The sequence below is a fragment of the Anguilla rostrata genome, chromosome 15, assembly GCF_018555375.3.
Source record: "Anguilla rostrata isolate EN2019 chromosome 15, ASM1855537v3, whole genome shotgun sequence".
NCBI classification, from domain to species: domain Eukaryota; kingdom Metazoa; phylum Chordata; class Actinopteri; order Anguilliformes; family Anguillidae; genus Anguilla; species Anguilla rostrata.
In genome coordinates, this window is record NC_057947.1 from 33,366,513 (window position 1) to 33,391,512 (window position 25,000).

A 25,000-nucleotide genomic window follows, 5' to 3' on the forward strand; every position below is an offset into this window, starting at 1 on the left:
GAAACTACCACCATTGACATTAACATGCTTTGTGAAACTACTGCGACTAACACTGATGCTTTGTACGTACACATATAAATTTTCTTTTTTTAATTACATGTCCAACTTTAAACTTGTGGCACACTGAAAGTCAGTGTCGTAGTTAAATGAAGACTGAATCTGAATGAGTAAAAAACATATGCTTTGAAAATTTGACCCAGTTAGTGATCGTTTATTGAGCCTTCTGGCTGAATGCAGGCAAAGTGCAACTACAGACTCTGCCCCTAGTGGCCACACACAGCAACACAGGCTACACAATAAGCCGACTGAAATATCCGAATCTGCTTAATGCATAATCCACATGTAAATCATCAGCACCACCAGAAGGTCAGGCGCTAACTTTGCTGTTAATGTTCACATCACAGAACTGTATAAGAACCGTGGTTCACATGAAAAGGCCAAGAAGGCCCAGACTTAACCCCGTAAGGTGTGAGGTCACAAATATGTGATTAGAATGTTCTGGAAATTCTAATGCTGATGTAAGAATCAGTACTGGTAACTGAAAGCAATGCAGTTCTAGAACACTGACTTAGAAATTTGAAAAAACATAACATTCCAAAAAGCCTACCCTTCAAAGGGTTAATTCAACAGTCCTACAGTGAATTAAGAAATTAAATCAGCACAGGCAAAGTCAAAATGCTGTCAAAATCATGGTCTACATAATTATTCTGTCATATGTACATAGTGTAATAAAAAAGATTGATAGATACATTTTCATGAATCTCAAAAGTAACTCCTATAGCCGGGTACACAAATTCTTCACCAAAAAAATTTGTGTACATATATCATCTGCACTGTGAAATTGCCCATATAGTAAGCCTGTAGCAGGCTTTTATGGCATCACCAGTGCTCTGGGTAGTTATAGCACACTCAATAAACAAAATATCCAAGAATAACCAAGAAAAACAGCAACTATGCACTTTTGATTATCAATAATAAAATGCAACATTTGTGAACTGTGCCAAGTGTGCAAGTTTGCAAGTTTGCTAAGAGCCTGTAACGTAATTTGTACTGTGTGGAATTGTATGCATACCAAACCTCAGAAGAGTGTCTATAGTATTATATAACTGCAGCTGAATTTATTCTGCATCAAACAACACAGGTAGGCGCAAAAATACCTGCGGACATATTTATAAATACGGTATGCCTGAAACACTGGAGAATTTTCTAAAAATTCTCTGAATAATAATGACCACCCCCCTCCTCCCCACAACTGCATATGTAGCACCACTGCTGCTCCAGCTAGTTATTCAGTAGTCATGCTCAGCAAGGGCAATGTTTGAGTAAACCGGAGATCCATCTGAACACGGATGGCACAATCTCAGCTGGGACGGCGTTGGGTGCTAAAAACAGGTAAAGCGTCTGACTCGCTGAAACACGTCAGGGCTGCAAATACACTCACTAGCCCTTTTCATCTGATCCCTCTGAGATCCCACAAGAACCAGAGAGCCAGGGTACAGACGAGCGGCACTCGTGTTGGTTTGCCACCTCTTTCCGATTTTCACACCTGGGAATTTTATGGGGACGGGGGGGACATCCCCCCCCATGTCCCGGCGGATTCCTCGGCGTTCCCTCCTCAGCGTGGGACGGAATGCCGGGCCTGCCCCACACTGAACGGGTCACGGGACACGCCCTCGTAAAAAACACACCGGCCCGCCGCCGCCACGGAGCACCCAGCTGGGCGGGAATGTGTCAGAGGGGCGTGCCGAGAAAGGGTGAGCACCAGGGGGCGCCAGAGAGCCCTGCTCCTCAATGGAAGTGCCAATGAAATGTACTGCAGACCAACACGCACGTACCGTATATTTATGCCATCTGCTTGCATAAAAGGAATAACAGAAGGTTAAAATCAAATACTCAATTGTTTTAATTCACTTCCCTTTTACTTGCCTTATATATATATATATATATATATATATATATTCTGTTTGGAAAACGCCCCTGTGAGCTGTGACCTTTAAAACAGGAGCTCACAGGAGGGTCGAGGCTCAGTGGAAGCTGCCCTTAATCAATCCAATCAGCCGTTTCACACTGGGCGGCTGCTCCGTCTGCAGTCTACTGACGGAGCCAAACGAGCAGGGTGTCTAACGAGCCCTCGTTAGGCAGGGTCTGGGCTGGCCCGTCCCGCAGAGGCACTCCGCAGGGGTGGGGGGGAGGGGGGGGGCGGGGGGTATCAGCCAGTCAGGGCACGTTCTCATTCTCTTCAGTCCCCAAAAATCGCTGCATTAATGCCTCCTCCCCTCTGTTTACATGCAGGGGCGCAGTCACCCCCGACCGCAGGAGCAAACGATCTGCAGGCACGCGGCGAATCGCAGACCAGCCTCACGTCCGGCGCATCATCGATCACATCCCAACCCAGCGCATCATCAAACTCACATCCCAACCCAGCGCATCACCAAACTCACATCCCAACCCAGCGCATCACCAACCCAGCGCATCATCAAACTCACATCCCAACCCAGCGCATCACCAAACTCACATCCCAACCCAGCGCATCACCAAACTCACATCCCAACCCAGCGCATCAACAACCCAGCGCATCATCAAACTCACATCCCAACCCAGCGCATCACCAAACTCACATCCCAACCCAGCACATCACCATGCACATCCCAACCCAGCGCATCACCAAACTCACATCCCAACCCAGCGCATCACCAAACTCACATCCCAATCCAGCGCATCACCAACTCAGCGCATCACCAAACTCACATCAGGCATTCTCCAAACCACCTCAGCATGTGTATGCTGCATTTAATGCCCTCGCTCTCTCTCTCTCTCAATCAGCCATGTCCTGATTGGGCTCATTTCATTTTTATCTTTGCAAGGAAACTTAATTATCACTTTGGAGGGGGAAAATGTATGCTGTAAATCAGGGGTGTCCTATCTTATCCGAAAAAGGGCCGGTGTGGGTGCAGGTTTTTTTGTTTTAGCTCAACACTACAACACCCGATTCTACTTATCCAGGCCTTGAATGAAGACCGTGATTGGTTAAATAGTTAAATCAGGTGTTGTAGTGCTGGGCTAAAGCAAAAGCCTGCACCCACACCAGCTCTTTTTGAATAAGACTGGACACCCCCATCGTTAAAGACTGAGGATGTGTTCAAATGAATTAATGGAGAATATGCCCCAACTGCACGTACTCTTGTCTGTCGGACTATAGGTAACGGCAGTCTCAGCACTACAGACTCTTTCCAACTCCTGTTTTTCTTTTTTTAAGGTCCTATGCAGGGGAACTGAATTAATATTTAATTAATCACAGGTGGTAGAGGTCGCATTGCTTTCCTCCCTCTCACCGAAGCCCGCGGTTAACCTGTTCAATTATTCAAAAACTCTTCCCCCTAAAGAGGGTCCGGAAAATGCCTTTACGTCAGAGACGGATATAAATGTATAAAAAGAAGCGAGGAAATGTGAAGGTTCCATTAAGGTAGGAAATATACAGCGAACCGCCCGGTGCAGAAAAGCACAAGGGTTGCACAAGGAACCAGAAAGAAGTGGACAGCTCCACACAGAGTCCGCAGAGTGTGAGGCAAGCACTGAGCAAACTGACACGATCCAGCGGAGAGGAGAGGATAGAACTGCACACGGCCACTCGTTCAAAATTTAATCTCCGGTTATTTTAGTTTCCGACTCCCGAGCACAAGCTTTCGAATCCCTCGCGGCCACTCTGTGAACGCGTCAGGCGGTTAAACTGCGAAGCCACTCTGTGAACACGTCAGGCGGTTAAACTGCGAAGTGAGCAGTTCGACGTCGCGACGTGACGGATATCTGATCTCCAGGAAAACGTTAAAGACAACGAACGCGATGTGAGATGTGATCTATTTAAAAAAACCACCCCGCACCACGCGGGAGAGATCGGGACCTGGGGGAAGAAGAAGAAGAAGAGTCGAGGAGAGGAGAGGAGAGGAGAGGAGAGCGCGTATTGCACAGAACGGAGGCCCCGGTCCCGCATCCAGGCCACATTTTTGACACGAGCGAAGCTGGCGTTGCGTGGAGCGGGGCGCCGAAAGTGGGTCAAGCGCATTAGCGTAGCGCTCCGCGATCAGCGCGCGCCCTTTCGTATTCAGACCGCCCGGGCGACCGCGCGGCAGGGCGTCAGGGCGTACGCACGGCAGAGCGACCGCTGTCACTTTTACCGCGACGTGATGACTTCACAAGCCTCGGGAGGCTGACAGCGGCCATAATCCACACGAACGCACGGGGGAAAAGATAAACACAAGGACAGAGACACACACGCACGCGCGCGCGCACACGCCCAAACACACGCGCTCACACGTACGCAACACAAACACACGTGCATGCAAACACACACGCACTCACATGCACACAACGCAAACACATAAACGCACAAACACACAAACAAACACATAAACACACAAACACACACACACACACATAAACACACAAACACACGCACACGCACAAACACACACACTCACACATACGCGACACAAACACACGTGCACGCGAACACATACACACTCACATGTACACAACACATACACATAAAAACACAAACACACACACACGCACAAACACACGTCAAAAAAAAACACACAAGCACACAAACACACACACTCACATGTACACTAACACATAAACACACCCTCACACACATACACGCGCACACACACGTGCACAAACACATAAACACACACATACACACTCACATGCATGCACACACACACACACTTACACTCATATGCACACAAACACATAAACACACACACACACTCACACACACATAAGTTGGGGATTGAGGAAGTGGGCTGTCTGGAGCTGTGAAAAAGTCTGAAGGTTCAGTATAGGCCTCAGGAAGACGCAGCGGAACAACGTCAATCTGCTTTTTCCCAAAACGGCAAATAACCAAACCAGGCTGTGAATATTCAGCATTTCCCCACTCCTGCTACAGCATGTCGCCTCTGCACTGAAATGAGCTGCGCGAGAAGTTGCATTCCTGACAAAAAAAAATTTAATTCGTCCCAGATTAAGTCAGAACAAAGGACAACGCGCACTGCGGTTTGATTGCATGTAGATCTGAGCCTTTAATCTGGCCCGACCCCCGACCTGAGAAACCCTAAATCGCGCTTCGTTCGCACATTCCAAATCTGCGATATTCCTGATTACGGCGCGAACAGCGAAAATGTGCCAGGACAAACACGTGACTCACGTCGCAGGAATCTCCAAATCCACTGCCTTGTAATACGGTGCAATGTATAAACAAACACTGAAAACACAGTGCTACACACAGGGAGCAGTGGAACGGTTCGCACAGCCCAGGCATTGGTTCTGAATCATAGGCTTTCGTCTCTCTGGGAAAAAATTAAACGAAGACTCACAGACTCGACGCAAACGCCCTCCTTTCAAACGAAAAATATCTGCAGTCCTTACGATGTTCGATACTCGTACTGATCTGATAATAATACACGTTGCATATACACTAGTTACTCGTCTGATGAGATGGAGACAAAAACATTTTGGTGGATTCATTTTTACAAATGAATATGGCAAACAATCTGAGTCATTTACATATAGCTTTTTTATTTATGAAAATGTAATTGAGTATTACAAAGGGTGTCCCACAAACAGTAAAAGTGAGGCTTAAATGGCACTAAATAAATTATTTTCTGCTCAATGCAGCCCATATTGCCATAAAACATGGTGAAAATACCATACCACGCCCGTCACTGCCAGCCACACCACATGCTAGGCGTTAACCCCTGACACCACCTGCATATTGTTTCACGGTCTTTTGGGTTTGTTTCTTGGTCTGTGACGAAACAAAATTCCCTTGATGCCCCCTGACCTTTGACCTCACGGCATTCTCCTATAGGTGAGAGGGTTACAGTTTGAAAAAAACTTTGGCTGCGTTTATAAACCGCTAGTCCTTCTGTGACCTTACCCCTGCCCCTGTTTTTAGTCTGCCAGGCTTGACAGAGAATTTAATCGACACCGACAGGATGATTTCAACGTTAGCCTTTGTTTTGACAGCGATGTCCGTAAAACGGTCATCTTATGCAAAGAGCTGACCCAGGAGACCACAGCCTTCAGTTCTCCAGACTGACTGATGTCATCTTACGACGTGCCACAGCCTATTATCATCTGTAACGATGAAACGGATCCACTTCAGCGTCATTACAGCCTTCTACGTCCTACGTCCTTCTCTCCTTTCCCTCCTCTTCTCCGGGCTGACGTCCATTTATCCGTGTGTCTCTCCTCGGCAGTCTGGACATCAAACCAGTCTCCTGCTTCATCAGAGCTGACAATCAAAAACATCCATGTTCATCCCTCTTCTTTCATCAACGAGTCTGTGACGGTGTGACCAATCAAAAACATCCATGTTTGTCCCTCCTATTCAGTCTGTGAATCTGTGACCAATCAAAAACGTCCATGTTCGTCCGTGTTCATTCATCAGCGAGTCTGTGACCAATCCAAAAACGTCTATGTATGTCCCTGTTCCTTCATCAACGAGTCTGTGACCAAACACGTCCATGTTCATCCCTCTTCTTTCATCAGAGTCTGTGACCAATCAAAAACATCCATGTTCATCCCTGTTCATCCATCAGTGAGTCCATGACCAATCAAAAACGTCCATGTTCGTCCCTCTTCTTTCATCAGCGAGTCTGTGACCAATCAAAAACATCCATGTTCATCCCTGTTCATCCATCAGTGAGTCCATGACCAATCAAAAACGTCCATGTTCGTCCCTCTTCTTTCATCAGCGAGTCTGTGACCAATCAAAAACACCTATGTTCATCCCTCTTCTTTCATCAGTGAGTCTGTGGCCAATCAAAAATGTCACAGTTCATCCCTGTTCATTCGTCAGCTAGTCTGCAACCAATCAGAAACGTGCATGTTCTTCCCTCTTCTGTGGTAGTGAGACTGGCAGGACTCAGACTGATCCAGCAGGGCTCATTAGCCTAATGTGATTTGCAGCTCATTTGTGACTCTGGCATGAGGCAGGCGATTAGACCCTAATCTGTAAAATCTGCACCACGGCTGCTGCTGAGTGACTGCTCTGCACCGTGCTGATTCTGACCTGTGTGTGTGTCTGTGTGTGAGTGTGCGTGTGTGTGTTCGTGTCTGATTGTGTGAGTCTCTGTTTGTGTTTGTGTGATTCTGTGTGTGTGTGTTTGTTTGTGTGCGAGTGTGTGTGTGTGTGTAGTGTGTGTGTGAGTGCTGATTTGGGGTTTCGTGAGTGTTTCTGTGAGTCTGTGTGTGTGTGTGTGCGTGTGTGTTTGTTTGTGTGTGAGTGTGTGTGTGCATGTGTGATGTGTGTGATTTCGTGTGTCGTGTGTGTGTGTGCTGTGTATGGTGATTGTGTGGCTCTGTGTGTTTCGTGAGTCTGTGTGTGTGCGTGTGCGTGTGTGTTTGTTTGTGTGTGAGTGTGTGTATGTGTATATGTGTGTGTGTATGTGCGTGTGCGTGTGCGTGTGCGTGCGGTTACCTGTCACTCTTGCCCACCCACAGAATGATGCAATACTGCAACACTAAATAAAATAAACAGGAGCAGACGAACACATAGCAGAACCATGAGCAGTCTCTCTTTCGCTCAGAAACATGTTCTGCTCTGTCGCATTCCACTGAGCGTGCTCAGAGACGTGTGCAGCAGTTAGGAGAGGAGCCGCCAGGTGCCCCCCCCCCCCCCCACCCCCACCGCCCCGCTCGCTCCACGCGGGGACAGGGCGTTTAGCGGGTTGGCGGGCCGCGAACTTGAGGTGAGCATGAAATGATCTCCCGCTGGACACTGTGCTGGTGGAGGGGCGGGTGAGGGACGCCACATCCCTCTGTATTGACGTGCCAGTTTGTGCCAGCGCAGGGTGAGTTTGGGGCACCGCAGCACTGCAGAGAGGGAACGGTTGCCTGGAAGCTCCGCAGTGTTCCGTGCGGGAGCCGGAGAGCGCATCGGTGTGTCCCGCTCCACTGGTGGTCGGCGAAGGAGAAACAGCGTAACAGGAAGCAGCGCCGCGTGGCACAGGACGTGCAGCAGCAGCAGCAGCAGCAGCCACGCGCGGGAAGTCTGGATGCGAGAGAGGGGCAGGAAGGTCAGGGCGAGGCGGACCCGCCGGGTCAGATGAGAGGAACTCATCGGGACGGGAGGACGTTTCCGCGCTCAGAGAGTGCCGGTCGCTGACCCAAAACCCCGACAGCGGCTTTTCCAGCAGAGAAAGTCCCACGGCGGTAATCAACACCAGCACACCCGCTTCCTCTCTGTGCCCCTGCCGGTGACATCTGCTTTAAAAAAATAAAAGAAAATAAAAAAAGTGCTTCGTCTCCACGGCGACCCCAGAGCTACCGCATTTCCCCTGAAGCCTTCGGCCTGAAACGTCCACAGTGGCACAGGCCTGTAGCTCAGGCCTAAATGCTCAGCACTGAACACACAGACCTGTAGCTCAGCACTGAACACGCAGGCCTGCAGCTCAGGCCTAAATGCTCAGCACTGAACACACAGACCTGTAGCTCAGGCCTAAATGCTCAACAAAAAAGAAAACTGTGCTCAGGGGACTGAGCACCCAGCCTGAGCTCAGGTCTGAAATGCTCACATGCACAGGCCTGTAGCTCAGGCCTAAATGCTCAGCACTGAACACACAGACCTGTAGCTCAGCACTGAACACACGAGGCCTGCAGCTCAGGCCTAAATGCTCAGCTGAACACACAGTACCTGTAGCTCAGGTCTAACAGCTCAGGCCTGTAGCTCAGGCCTAAATGCTCAGCACTGAACACACAGGCCTGTAGCTCAGGCCTAAATGCTCAGCACTGAACACACAGACCTGTAGCTCAGCACTGAACACACAGGCCTGTAGCTCAGGTCTAAATGCTCAGCACTGAACACGCAGGCCTGTAGCTCAGGTCTAAATGCTCAGCACTGAACACACAGACCTGTAGCTCAGCACTGAACACACAGGCCTGTAGCTCAGGTCTAAATGCTCAGTGCTGAACACACAGTCCTGTAGCTCAGGTCTAAATGCTCAGCACTGAACACGCAGGCCTGTAGCTCAGGTCTAAATGCTCAGCACTGAACACGCAGGCCTGTAGCTCAGGTCTAAATGCTCAGCACTGAACACAGAGGCCTGCAGCTCAGCACTGAACACACAGGCCTGTAGCTCAGGTCTAAATGCTCAGCACTGAACACGCAGGCCTGTAGCTCAGGTCTAAATGCTCAGCGCTGAACACACAGGCTTGTAGCTCAGGTCTAAATGCTCAGCGCTGAACACCAGGCTTGTAGCTCAGGTCTAAATGCTCAGCATTGAACACGCAGGCCTGTAGCTCAGGTCTAAATGCTCAGCGCTGAACACACAGGCTTGTAGCTCAGGTCTAAATGCTCAGCGCTGAACACGCAGGCCTGTAGCTCAGGTCTAAATGCTCAGCGCTGAACACGCAGGCCTGTAGCTCAGATCTAAATCCTCATCGCTGAACACACAGGGCTGTGGCACCGGTCTAAACGCTCAGCGCTGAACGCGTTCTGGAACTGATCCCGGGTTTGACTCATCCTGTTGATCACATCCAAACTGGGCCGGAGGGATACAAACAGCACACAAAAGAAGGGGAATTTTGTAGTTTCTGCCCCAACAAAGGCAGATGGGAACTAATGAGGAGCTGAGTCTACCTGCAGGAAACATAGCACACATGACGTATGTACTGACCTGCATGTTATTTATTAAATGCCTTTTTTTCTGCTTTTATATACGTAATTATGTTACCCAGTGTGTAGAGACTCTGAATGATACATTTAAAAGAAATGTACATTCTTACATACTTCAGAAACCGCAGTGTCTTGGCTTGTGTTATTTTTCTCAGCTTATTTCTCAGAAGCCCCACAGACAGACTGGACAGGATCTGGCAGGAACTCCTAAAACCGCTTTGAGAGCGACCTCTAGAGGCAGATATGCAAACTCCTTTAAAAAGAAGGCATGGACAGAATAGTGCGTGCAGTGTATTTAAGTGCCGATGATGATCAGCACCTCTTATCAGTTCTGCACCATGAAGAATGGCTTTGTCGCCGCAATTGATTAAGTATCTATATCTACCAGAAGATTGAATAGCCGCAGAAGTATTATCCTGGCAGAATAATTCAAATTCTCTTAACTTTTGTCTTTTGTCCTCTTGATTAATGAACGCTGTGCCAATTAAATCTGCCGGAAGGACTGCAGTCTAAGGGAAACGTGCTATATGCTTGTCACGTGACATGAAAAAAAAATAAAACCCACAATGCACTTCTCTACAGGCGCTGTCTGAGCGAATGACACAGACCCAGCAGGCCTTGCCAACACCCTCACCTTCATTTCGAAGAGGAGCCGAATCTCAACAACAACTCGCTCATTGTCTCGTGTCTCAACCCTTCCCTTCTCCCACAATCCAACAGCAAACGGTTGCCATGACGACCCCGGCGTGTGTATTTTACCAGACAAGCGATCAAAGAAAGTTTTTTTGGCCGAGTTCTCCCTTTGGGAAATAGCCAGTTAAAAATTAACAGATAAACCATTAGGGCGAGACCGTGGGCAGGTTTGGCTCTTAATTTGCCATTCATTCACCTAAACACTCAGTCACCAGAGAACTGTGAAGAAGCCACTCCTTTAACGTTAATGATAACCACTATATATAGTTACAATAACAACTTGCAGGCTACGATAACAGCCTATGTAACCACAGAACAGCCCCCTACCCCGATTATTATAACAGTCACTGCATCCAAGAAGTCTGTCAAATTCTTGTTCCCCACCAACCCCCCCAGGCCAAATAAACAGGATTTTCTAATGACATCAGGTCCACAAGTGCTTAGTTATATGTGTGCAGCTTGTGCACGACCACACTTAAAGTGTACTTTAATCTCGTAAAGTTTACACAACACAACAGGTCTGTACATAATGTAAACTTAGCATTGTGTAAATTCAGCTGACTGCACAGGTTCTATTACATGAACGATGAATTAGCAGCTTGAAAACTCTCGAGCTTTAAGTGGAGCTTCATGTCCCTGTGCTCAAAGTGCTCATAAGTGCCGGCATGTTCAGATTATAGCGAGCCGTCAGGTACATCAGACTGGGAAACTGCCACGGGACTTCATCAGCTGGTTTACGGACTGCGACGAGCCGAGATCTCCCTAAAACTGGAAACGACAAGCAGGGCAACCCAGCCTTGTGCTTCAGTCATTCAGCTGATAGCTTTCACCGTTCACTGCAGAGTAAAACGTGATCTCAACTTCAGAGTCACTTCACAGACACGCAACACGCCAAAAAGAGAAACAATGGCTCACTATGAGAGAGTCTCAGATCACAACAACACTGCACAAACTCACAATTAGGCCAGATAAAAAAATAAAAAATAAAAAAATAAAAAAAAATGTTCAGGTCAGTATCCAGACACTGAACAACAAGATATTGTCATTGCTACCACATTGCGCAACTGGGAACAGTTCTCCTCAATTATGCTCACTGCGTCTGGCAAAGGTTTCACTGGTTATCCAGAGAAATCACAGGAGCTGACAGAGAAGTAGAACATCTCTCTTGGGCTGAGAACAGCCAAATTTATACGTCTCTTCAAAAAGAGTTAGTATCTTCAAATAAAATTTTAAATCTTAACAATACCACATGCTTTCTTTTAAAAATGTACAGCACAACACACTATTTACATGCAGCAAATAAACAAATGATCCATCTGAGCTCATGTGCACTTCAACCGTTTTTACAGAATTACTCTGTGAAACAGAACAGCTTGGTCACCGTCGCTGAGACGGAAATCGGGACTGCACTGGCAAAATAGGAAATCACACGGTGGAAAGAAAAAAAGAAAAAAAAACCTGTGAGAGAAAGATCACCTCAGCACCAACGGACCGTGAAAAGATCCCCTCCCTTACCTGCCACATGGTTAAACTCCCATTATCCATTAATGCCAGAGGGGGGGAAAAAAAATAAAAGTTAAAATGACAGCTTCGCCCTAAATAAGAGCGTCCGGTGCGTCTAGGCAGACCCCTGAAAGCAAGTCAGATAACTTTGAGCGTTTATCTGTTCATCCCTGACCACAGTGTCACGGCATCTCGTGGCAAAGCGTCTGGCACCTAACCCTCCCCTCCCCAGCCTATCGACACCCGGCAGAGCACAGAGCTCCGCCCCTCTTTTCCCTTTCCGAATGGGAGCTGACTTCAGGCGCTGTGGGCTGCATGCTGTCAGCCCGACCAATCACACGGCAGGGGCGGGACTGAGGGTGGGTGGGTGTGTGTCAGTGTGTGTGTGTGTGCGTGCGTGTGCGTGTGCGCTGAAGGATTACTGAAACAGCTCAGCACTGCCTACTCCTCTCTCACACATGCACCGAGGCTAAAATCTCCAGGAATGTCAGAGTGTTTTCCAAATGTAGCAAAAACACAAACACGGACACACAATCTTCAGAGAGAAAAAACAAAATTCATTATTAAATAAGAACCCCATGTAGGCATCTCTTTCTTTAATTGTATTCTTAACATGAATAAACCCTAGTGCACAAAACCAGCAAAAAGGGTTTTATTTTATAAGTCATTGACAGAAAGGAATTTTCGGCTGTTCTCTCTCCAAAAAAAAAGCCTCTTACTGCGGTTAAGATGGTCAGAAAGCTAAGCCAAAGCAGATCCCAGGAATTCTGCTTTCTGTTTTACTTTTCCAGACATATTTTTTTATGGGTGGAAACATGGTCAGCATTCTGAGAATTATGAATTCTGGGACATTTAAAAGGGCAAAACCTTATTAATAAACAGGAATCATTCCCCGTTTTTTTAGTGGCTAGTTTCTGATTATTACACATAGGACCATGCAGAGAAAAACATGCTGGTGGCATATAAGTTTTGCTTTTCTGAATACCAGTTAAAATGTTCGACTGTAATCACCCTGGTGACACGGCACATGGCAGTACTGACCCCACTGCAGGATGCTGGAATTATGTGGAGATTTCTTTGGCTGTTGCCAAGGCTACTGACACCTATCCCTCTGGGGAGGGATGCTATAACAACATGGATGACACAGCACTGATAATGGAGACTGAATGACACAGCACTGATAATGGAGACTGAATGACACAGCACTGATAATGGAGACTGAATGACACAGCACTGATAATGGAGACTGAATGACACAGTTCTGATAATGGAGACTGAATGACACAGTTCTGATAATGGAGACTGAATGACACAGCTCTGATAATGGAGACTGAATGACACAGCACTGATAATGGAGACTGAATGACACAGCACTGATAATGGAGACTGAATGACACAGTTCTGATAATGGAGACTGAATGACACAGCACTTATAATGGAGACCGAATGACACAGTTCTGATAATGGAGACCGAATGACACAGTTCTGATAATGGAGACTGAATGACACAGCACTGATAATGGAGACTGAATGACACAGCACTGATAATGGAGACTGAATGACACAGCTCTGATAATGGAGACTGAATGACACAGCTCTGATAATGGAGACTGAATGACACAGCTCTGATAATGGAAACTTAATAACACAGCTCTGATAGTTCAGATTGAATGACACAACTCCCAGACTGCTTGGAATGACAATGCAGCTCTGAAATCGTTGATATAAGACTGATATAATGTGAGGAACAAAAAGTGCACATAAAATACAACCCCCCTTTTAAACTTGTTCTATTTTTGGTGTTTATAGTTCAGAAAGCTGTCAGCAAGCCAACGCGTGGCACACACAGAACAGTCACAGCTGTGACATCACAGAAGGATCCCAGAGGGACATCCTGTCAACAAGATGACTGTACTTTTCTTTTTCTTTTTTTTTTACCAACGTTTCACAAATAGGGTGTGCAGTCACAGATGGAAATTAAAATAGTAGATAGTACCACTCATTTTTTAGAAATAAGTCTTCTTATTTCTTTTTACTTAGGAAAAAGACTTCTAGAAAATTAAAATTGATTCCCGAGATAAATCTTTGTTAAAAGAGTGCTATTGGCCTTTCAGGCGGGAATCCTTTTTACTTTAACACCCACTAAATGAATCATTATAATGGGCCAGGGAGGGACTGAGGCTGTAGATTAACCGTTCTGTAGAAAGGGAAAGAATAACCGATGGATTTCTCTGATTTAACAAACATACAATGTTGGCATTCAATGCTGAAAGCTTTATTCCGAGACGTTGCGTTTCTCTAATGTATTGTGGCAGTAACAGAACATGCGGAGCTGTAAAAAAAAAAAAAAAAAAAAAGTGGGTTTTCTGCAGGAGTTCAGCCCCTAATGCATAGTTTCCTTGACCTTTAACCCCTTTAAGTGAGTGCACGTGCGCCTCAGAAACTGTTCTCGTCACCTGGGCGTGATACACGGCTTTGCTTTGGCCCCCGGCTCCTGGACACATATTTATCCCCTGCCTCCCCAAGGGCCCTTTGACTTGCTCCAATCCCCCTTTGCCCTTGGACGATTTACAGGCTGACGATTTGGCGCAGCCTCGGCGCCGCAAATCGGGAAGACGGGCTGTTTAATGCAGGAGTGATTTGCAAATCAAGCGCTCTTTAATTAACCACATTAATGTGTCATGATCCCCCCCCCCCCCTCCCAGATATCCGGTGGTTGCTAGGCAACGAAAAGAATTGAAAAGGCCAACTGAACGAAACGTTGACCCGGACGTACGAGAGATGAGCGCAAGTTATGACCTGTGTCTGAAGCTCATTTAATAAGCTTCAATTAGTATCACAGATATTCATGCTGTATGGCCAGCTCCATATCGCAAACAGAATTTAATCTCTTCTACCCATGTTCATATAAATCTGCTTTCATAACAGAAGGTATTGTGATATTAATGTATTAATTAGAATACAATATTCTAGTTAGAATTTGTAATATTTTTTATTAATGCTGGGGGTGGTTGTAATAACAGTAGTGGTGCTACAGACCAATTAATATTTCAGATTATAATATTACTTCTACTTCTGTAGCTTCACTTATCTATACTGTAAGCACAAAATTTCAATTTTCTCTCTCTCTTCATTCAGCTATAGCGTAGCTGCCCACAGCTTGGATCCAAGGTTGTTCTTTGTCACACAGACAGACCCAATTCAGCACAGTGACCCCTCCCCCCCATCCCACACACACAGGCAAAATCACTTGCTGATGTCACAATTGATCGAGGAGGGCATTGCCCTCCAATCGGGACCGGAGGCGGAGCTATAAAGGTCACGGTGGCTGCTGCCGGCCCCTGTGGTCATACCAAACCAACCAATCAGGAGTACGCGGAGACATCCAGATGCGTGAAACTGGAACAACTGACATGTTCCCTGAAGGTCATGGGTTCTAATCACACCGAGCAGTTGGCTGTTGTTGTACATCTAGTCACTACTTGAGTTCTGCCAGTACATTATACATGCAATCTCAGCCACCCCTGTCACCTAAAAAAATCCACTTTAAAATGTCCCTCAATCACAGTCCCTCAAAATTATTTCCCAGCAGTCCCCACAGAAAAACATGTAGCGGTGACTTCAGTGCACTCCAGGGGGAAATCCCCTCAGCGGAGATCAGATGTGAATCAGCAGAGAGACTCACAGTGGCTGGCTGAAGCCGAAGGGTCTATGCGCCTGTGATTATACCGTTGGAAGCAGGGTGTTTTTTTTTTTTTTTTTTTGTTAAAAAAAAAAAACCAGCTTCAACACTGCAGGCAATTATAACCCATGAAAAATGTCCGTAGGACAGTAAAATGTTCCCTCGCTGGAGACAGACAGATGGGCATTCATGCAGAGACAAGCCAATGCGAGGCGGAAAAACAGCTAATTTGATCACTGTCTGGGGATCTTCGAAGCCATCTCCGTTTTCAAAGTATCTGTCAGAAATTGGTGATTGTAGCCGCATTTGTGTGTGTGTGTGTGTGTGTGTTAAACGTTGTATGGAAAACACACCCGTGTTCTGCAGCCTTCGTTGTCTTTGAGCAGGGGTTGGCTCATGACAGGATCGCTCTGGTTAAGAGACGTCCGAAGGGCGATTGTGTGTGTGTGTGTGTGTGTGTGTGTGTGTGTGTGTGTGTGTGTGTGTGTGTGTGACCGTGGCTTCTGTTCACAAGTGCAGGAAATGGAACAGGAATTTCCGGAAATGCTGGCAGCTATGTTTGTGGCACTGGGCACAGCGGAGCAGAGTGAGGCGAAGGATCGCGTGTCGAACAGCTCGCCGCTGTTCTCGTTTGTGACAACGCGTGTCGGCCAAACTCAGACACGTCTCAATAAGTGAAAGTGTCTTTATTCTTCCTTGTGGGGTTCGCTGAACTGACAATAAATTACTGGAGCAAAAAAAAAATAATAATATGTGCTAGTACAAGGCCATCGGATATTTTAAAAAAGAAAGGAAGAAAAGAACCACCCTGTCGTCTTTAAAACAGGCTGACGTATCGTGTGTAAAGTAGGTCATTTCATTTGTCGGAGGGAAGAAGGAAAACAAGAAAATAAAATCCTCAAGGACAAGGAATCGTTTCTGACGAATCTTCGGGGCCCGCGCCAAAGCTTTGCGAGGCCCACATTCTTTCAGACGGCCTGAGCTATGAGCCTGTCCTGCAAGCGGCGATGAGGACGCCGCCCAAATAACTGGATCCATTTCAAAGCAGCTGCTATCTAATATTGCACTTAAATCAGTCAAAAAAAAGAAGCTTTTTCAAGATTACATATTTAATTGCATTACACTTTCCCACAGTGATTTGAGCAACTGATACCAAAACAAATTCCACGAATTTGATATTACGGTTATCCGAGAAAAAGTATCGCCATGGGGCTATGCTGATTGGATCAATTTGGCCTTTTCAGTAATGGACGATTTTGAGTAGGGCGGAATCAACAAATACCGTTTTGCTCCCTGTTCGATACTTGGAAAGGTTTTCCCGTCTGTCCCAGACCTCCCACTGCGTCATCACAGCGCCGTTTTCCTGCGCGAGTAATTTTGTAATTGACAAGTTTGGAAGAACGGTTCTCGTCGAACCCTGGAATCGAGCCCGCGGGGAGTTCTGAGAGTCGAGTGTGCACACTTAATTGAGGTCAAATACCCTAACGGCCTTGAGGAATTCGAGCACAGGCTGAAAGAAATGTGCTTTCTTTTGGAGAACGCCGGGGTTGTGGTGCATTTTCAGTTTCTCGGCGACTTCCTCGATTGTTTTGACACGTCGGATATTTACTTTGACGGTGCCGTGTGTCTGCTGAGCCGGTGTTTGGTTTTAATTTCTTCACTGTTCAGTCGTTCAACATGCATGTTGCCAAAGCTGCCTCAGAATGACCTTGACCATGGAATGTCTGCACACAAAAACCCATCAGTCAAACTGCGGACGACGTCTATCCATCTCTCAACGTTCTCTTGTGTACTGCCGACAGTTGATTTCACCCTTTTTGATGGTTTCCATACACCAAGACTGTAGTTGAATTTTTTTTTTATTGTACTGTGTCCGCCTCCGCCTACCGTTCCTTTGTGTGCATGTACCTTGTGCATAGATAAAATGCAAACTGTGTGGAATTGTGCTGCATTGACCTGTATGCAGTGTACAAGGCAGACACTGCTGCACTTGGTCCATCGGTGACCTGTTTTTGTTTGATATCCCATCCGTGTCCACTTTTCGTCCTATCCATGTGAGAAAGAATGACCTTTACGAGGGTCACAATTAACCACTAATGGTAATATTGTCAGGTAATCCGGGGCTCATGGAGACGCCATGAGGATATTGATGGTATTGCAAGTTTAAATCCCAGAGGGTCACATGCTTTTAGGAAAAACAGGTGACGCCAGCTATGAGCGCTGGGTTATTTTGCAATGCTATATTGACAGAAGGAGATGAGTTGGGCTTGTTTCTGAGCATTGCAGGACTTATGTTCTGTCCCATATTTATTCTGGACCACAACTGTCACAAAACGTTGTCACTGCAAGTTTCAAATTGCCTCTGTCACCTGCCATCAAAGGGAATTATTTTGCCAACTTCTAGGAAATTTCCAGTCAAGCCTGTGTGTCAATCATTAAATACTAATTATTAATCAGGCTGGGGATACAGGCACCGTAGTATTCTTTTCCCAAAACAAGCATTCGTGTATACACTGCTATTCAACTGGTAAAAAGGGGGATTTCATCACAAAGAACTGCAGGTAGTCCAAGAAAACCTTGCTCACACGTCAGGTCCAATGGACCCATTAAACACACTGAGGGCAATAATCACAAATGCACATATGCACTATACAACCGTGATACTTTTACAGAAACAAACCCGGAAATGCAACTCGTTCCAACTCAAAAGTTGAGCTGACTGCACCAAACATAATTAAAAGCTGGAGATCCATCCAGAGACCGTTTTGCAAACACAGAGATAATCCAGATTCGATTCACTGACTCCATCGAGGCTGTGGGGCTGGTTCCACGCTCCACACTCCAACGTTAAAAATCGATGAACTGGCCTTTAGCATTGTTCCATAGTTTTTTTTTTTGTTTTTTTAATTTCAGAGAGCCTGGTGGTTGGTTTATTCTGCGACGCTCCCAACCCACAGTTCCCCATAAACACCGGAAGATCAATATATCATCAGAGAGACAAGGGCATGAGTAGGGCAAATGAAGGTCATGCATTATGCACGAACGGATGGGACGAGCCTGACAGCCGAATTAATAAATAATGCAGTAAATTATGCAGGGGCTCTCGTGGCCCCGTAACCTATTGAAAGGCCTGAGAGCTCGATGTTGGCCTTTCACTGCTCATCCCCCACCCCCCCACCCCCCCACCCCCCCCCCACCCCAACACTGGAGCTGCAAGGCCTCCCTCATTAGACCACGCGCCCAATCTGGATCATCCTGGAGGCGAAAAAGGTCTCAAAGACAAACTCAGTCAGCGCTGGCGGAAATGGACGGATGTCCGATGGAAGACCCACGGCAACTTCCCCATTATCGCTGCTCCGGGAAACAAAGACAACTCTGTAAGGATCAGGTCAGGTCAGGGAAAGTTTGCCGGAGAGAATTCACTTCTCGAGATTCCACAGAATGCAGGGATGCGGTAGTGAAGCTTTGTGAACCCCGAAGCGGGTGGGACTACTGTGTGGCTATTAATACTGGACTCGTACTAGCCAATCAAAGACCAAAATCAATGCCAATTCCATACCAAAATATTATACCGCTGGTCTGAATCTGGACATTTCAGCCACAGTGAGAAAGAACAAGCTACTACAATAGGACTGCATCTCTAGGTGCCCTTTACGCCATGCCTGGGTTACATTCAGAAGGATCAAGTCACAGAGGCACAGGTAATACTTTCAGTGTGTCAAGGTGTGATTTGGATCTGCAAAGCCTCAAGAATAGGACCTAATGATAGCGTGCGTGAAGGCTTACAGCACTTGTGCCCTCCCCTGAATTACCAGTAGAGATCCTGTGGCAGTTAATACTCCCGGCTAAGCCTCCTGCCTCTTCACACACACATTATTATATCACGTTACCCCCCCTGACAGCGCGCCAACGACAGGTCAGAGCAGAACGAGGCGAGCGGTGGCGCCCAGGGATGGCACAGGTGCCAGCTCTGAAATTACTGCTCGGCGTTGATTTCTGCCGTCGGATGAACAGTCCGCCCCTCCCCCCCGGCGACGTCCCACAGGGGCCGTGTCATCAGGGCACAGAGGCTGGAGGAGACTGATTGGGCGGGGCGCGTGTCATCAGCGCCGCCCACATAAATAAGCCCCGCCCCCAGATTCCAGAATGCTCCTTAGAGGCTCCTAGCTCCTGGCCAGCTGGGGCCCGGGCCCTGCATCATCCTAATCAACGCTGAGGGTGCTACTGGTCAGAGTACAGCTGTGAACATGCGTAAATATTCATGACAAAATACATCCATCTCTGCCCCAGGGTACCAGGCCATTGATTCTGTTCTGTACCAGAAGAAAAAAATTAATAAATAAATAAATAAAAACCAGCGGGTGACTCAGCGAGCTTGAACTGTTTCATAAGCTTTTATTATTTTACTCTTTCTTTAAGTTATTGTGTTAAGCATTGCTCTTTTGTCTTTGTCAAAACCAAATATAAAATCTGCAATAGCAATCTAACACTTCAGCGAGGCAGCTGAATTCTTAACTGAAGTTTTTTTTGGTTTTTTTTTTCCCCCACAATCAAATGTACTTCTGCGGCCGGTTCTGCTCCACGAACACATTTATTACAGAAATACACGCTCGCACAACACGATTTTATTTGTGGTGGAGCCGGGCGGAGGGAGAGGGTGTTGAGTTCTTCCCGGCGCTTGGTCTCTGGTGCCGGTGCTGTTTATTTTCAGTCGTCGCTTGTGTGGAAAAATAAAATTCTTCCGGCCCTTTCCGTTTTCTCGGAAGCAGGCACGTCGGCGCTGCTGAGGCTTTGCCACGTCACACACACCCCGACTGACACTAAGCAGAGGGCCTGAGTCTGACTGCGTCCGCGGTTCACACAACCGCCCCACACGGCAAGGGTGAGAGGCTCGACACGTACAGCACACAGCACACGCCCTGGACACGCCCTACACAAACCCATGATATGCCCTGGACCCGCCCTGCACACACCCTGCACACACCCATGACGCCCTGGACACACCCTGACCACGCCCTGGACGCACTCTGGACACGCCCTGACCACGCCCTGGCCACACCCTGACCACATCCTGAACCACTCCCTGCACACACCTTGGCCACAGAGTCATTTGGAGATCCTGTGTGACCCTTTTTTTAGGAAGGTGTTAGCCCTGATTACGCACCTCCCTGACATCTTGCCATCTGTCAAAACAGTGTTTCTTAAATTATGGGTCGGGATCCAAAATGGGTCGTGAGACTGTATGAGGTGGGTCCCGGAAGGAGTCTGTAGTCCACTAGGCTATGCTAGTATATATAGTAGATTTCTAATGTGGGTCTAATGTGGGTATATTAAAAAGTTTAAGAGCCCCTGATGTACTATAGAATAACATCATCCAACCCTTTCAGACTAGCCCAGAGGCAGAGAACAAATGAACTCCACGGGGCAAAAACAAAAACCCTGCTCTCGTTCCCTGCGTTCATATCATCACATCACATTTAGCTCAACGAGGAACCGTTATTACAATACGGTCAGGCAGACTGCCCCCGATTGACAAGGGCCAAGGCTACAGGTCAATTATTCGAGAAAGAGACCATTACTGCCTCCCCCCCCCTAGAAAAAGCAGCCAATGACCTTCGCATCACACTAAGCAGTTTATGGGATAAGTGAGGTGCTAGTGGGCTCCACAGGGGATAATCTATATCTCCATACGTACAACTCTTCTTTGCCTTTGAAAGAGTTCAGCTTCGCGGCAGGGATGTCAGTCTCTTTGACGAACGTGTGGTGCGGACATAATAAAAAATAAAAATATTACCCACGTATGAAGCTGTTAACTGTGGCACATCTCAGTGACTGCATGTCAAATAGGCAGCCTTTGCCTTTGAACTCCTTGTCCATCAACACTACACTACGATACGATATGATGTAGCCATACCGTGGTATGCAGTAGAGCTTAACTATAATTCTAACACTAGCAACGCTAAGATAAATTTATCTAAAAGAAAACAGCTCCTCACTCTCATTTATACAGCAAACGCATATGCAGATGGAAAATGATTTATTTTCATGTTTTGTTCCAGGAAATAATCTCCATTACTCACAAGAAAGGGACAAAACGATAATAATATTTATCAAAGCTTAATATTTCCGGTGTCAACTGACGGCGTTTCAGACCAGTGAACTGTGGCGATCGGTAACTGAAAAAGCAAGGATTTTCACATTCATTAAAACTCCAATCAAATGGCACACCTTCATTACATATTCCACAAGTCTGCATCTGATTTCATTTCCTTTAGCTGATTTTCACCACGCTGGTTTCGTTTATGCCTTGCATTCTCATATGGATTATGTACTGGATTAAAACAGATGCCATTCTCGGGTTCCACCCATTTAGTCAAACATAAAATGCAGATGATTCACAATTTCTGAAAATCCTTCATCTTTCAAAAAAAAAAACACCACAGCTTTCTTACTTTGAGAAACAGGTGTGAGATGTAGAAACAAGAGGGGGTGGAGGATTAGGGTGGAGGTACGAGAAAAATAGTTTTTATCCATTTTGAATGCCTGCAGGTGAATATGGTTTTCCGATGCAAGTTCTGCAATTTCGCCATTGTAGCGTGACCTTATTTACACCTTTAAAAAATGTATTTCATGTTTTTACTATTCATAAACGTTCATGGAAGTAACTGCAGAGTATTTAAAAGTAAATTAAAACAGAAAACTTTTTATTCGATATGACTGTCTTCTCTTGGGGTTATCGAGCCATTCAGGAAGGTGGAAAAGACTCATATTCTTTTTACAGCCGCTAAGAGACCTAACTAGATTTGTAAGAAGAGGCGTTTAAATTCTGAAGGGGAATCTCCTCTGCCACAGATCTCTCCAAATTGTGCATTCGACACACACTGCCTCCCCCGTGTGCTGCCTTTATTAAATATGTTCCAAGAGCGTCGTTCTGAGGACGATTCCATTGGATGTAACCCCAGGGTCAAAGCAGGCCGAAGCAAGACATTTCCAGAATCGCCCTCAGGCTCCTCCTCCTCTGCGTTCTCCATTTGAGACATCTTCTCTAATTAAGACAGTGCCGAACATGTTTCAATGAGGGTGGAGAACAGATTTGCAACACGCAACAGAGAAGAACAGGCAAGCTGTTTGCTCCAACCTTTCCCACATCACAGGTGGGTTGGGCAATGATGATGTCATCATCAAGGGCCACCAGCAAAGGACCACCAGCTCGCTTGTTTGTGTTGCTCGTGATTTTAAAAAAATTATTCCATTTTTGTAACCCTTATTCATGCTAGCATTCTTTAGCATTCAACTGCATGTTCTTTATTGTGATTCCCTAATATGTACTTTCATTCATTCTGGACCTTCCAGGATGAATTCCTGCCTCTGGCCCAGTGCATGCTGGGATAGGCTCCAGCACCTCTCACTACCCTGACCAGGAATAAGTGGGTATAAGCAATGGGAGGATGGACGGATGGATTGATTATGTCTCTGGACTTTCATGTTTCTTTATAAAGTTTGCAATTCCAGGCCTCTGTATGCAGTATAAAACATACCCTTTAACCAGAATTGACCTTGGCATAAATGAAAAATTCATTGTCTTCTGACTCTTAACAATATAAAGGTTTCTCATTCAATAGTCACTCTGCTCACTAAAAAAAAATTAAACTAGATAGAGAGAGCATGAATTAAACATGGGACACTTATGGTCTAAGTTATTCTAAAAAAAAACACGGACATTAAGTACAGACGTGCACCTTGCATTTTAAACGACTAAAAGCCTAAACTGCCGCACTTACCGGGTGGTAAGTATTTCTACATGCATGTACACACGCAAATGATTTTACCATTTGGAGAAAGCTTCACTCCATTGCAAAAGTGCATTATGTCATAAAAAATCCCCTCTACCGTATGGATTGACCAGGCAATCTCTATTAAATCCAAACATGATTGACTGAAAAATCAGTCGATAGGATTAACCCATTAAAGTCTGAAACAATGATGCATTAGCTAAGGGCTACCCCAGCAGTACAGGAATAAACAGTGTTTCACTACAGCAACTGGACTGTGATGATGATGATGATGAAGGGTTTCACGCAAAGCCATTTAAAGGAAGAGTAATCTGCACAATGTGATTACGAGTATGATTAGCTGTCCCTAAAAATGTAATATTATAATAATAATAATAATAATAATAATAATAATAATAATAAAGAAAAACTGGCTTTTTAAATCAAAAGTGCCACTTCCTAACATGAAGGAAAACAGTTTTTCAGCAGTTCACTGAAAAACCAAAGCAAGCCATGTAATCCTTGCCCATAAGCATCCCATCTTCCTTGCAAATGCAGTGAACACACAGTCTGTATAAATTAGACCAGGAGCTCACAAAACAAGACCGCCTGACTGTCTGCTCACTTCAAACGCACAACGGCTTCAGTAACCAGACAAGACAGTAACAGACACACACACACACACACAGAGAAAAACACACAGACAGACAGGCACGTACACACACACGCATGCACACGCACACACACACACACACACACACACACATGCACACTCATACACACACACACACCCACCCACACACACACACACAGTGTGGTAGCTGTCTCTTACCAGGGCCAGGAAACGTAGGGACGAGGAGCCTTATAAGAGCAGGGAACATGAGCCTGCTCTAAGAGCCACTCCACCCACAGCAGGCTCAGTCCGGTCTCCTCTGATTGGCTCCCCCCCCCCCCCCCCCCGCTGTTTCCCAGGAGCATGCAGGACACAGTCCAAACGGGCCCCGGTAGCCACCAGCTTCACCCTCTCTCTCTCTCTCCGCTTTTTTTATTTATTTATTTTCTGTTGTTTTCTTGGTCTGCTGGCACAGAACAGCGAAAGCACTGAAGGGTCCCAGGAGAGTGGGGATGGGGGGTGGGGGGGGGGTAGTTAATAAACTCCCCCCCACCCGCCCCCCCCATCTGAGGCTGTCACTCAGCCCAGACGGACGAGCCTGGGCCCTGGCTGCCTGGCAGATATCTGCGAGTGTTAATTAGGAGAGAGCGATGCCTGCGGGGGGGGGGGGGGGGGGGCGGGGGGGAGGAGGGAGGGGATGGTGACATTATGGAGCGCATTTCCTCCCTGTTTATGACCCAGGTTTGTTTAAGTCCAGCACAATGCCTTGGCACAAGGCAGCAAAGCTGTGCATTTCTGTGGAAATCATTTAATTAACAGAAATGACGCAGAATTGTAGCTCCGCAGGAGAGGCATGCCCAAGGAAAAAGTGCACAGAGGACAGTTGGCTACAGAGTAATTCAACTGTCCATAGAGAGACGATATTCATCTTTACCGAAGAGAGATGATATTCATCTCAAAAGCTAAGCATTCGTGTAAAACGCATTCAATTAAATTACAAATATATATTAATAAAATACAAAAATGCCAAACACAGCAAGTGCACATTTCTAAAGATA

General features: G+C 46.3%; 1 protein-coding gene across 4 annotated transcripts in view; it reads right to left on the reverse strand.

Annotated features, from left to right (window-relative positions):
• The window catches only part of LOC135240573 (E3 ubiquitin-protein ligase Midline-1), a 109,701-nt gene that overhangs the window by 36,230 nt on the left and 48,471 nt on the right, over positions 1–25,000 (reverse strand). Inside the window, exon 1 of one of the 4 annotated variants that reach the window (XM_064310196.1) lies at positions 11,888–12,094. The exons of the other annotated variants lie outside the window; for them this stretch is intronic. The gene's annotated coding sequence lies outside the window, so the exon portion shown is untranslated. Of the gene's footprint in view, positions 1–11,887; positions 12,095–25,000 lie in introns of those variants that run through there. 4 annotated transcript variants of the gene reach the window in all.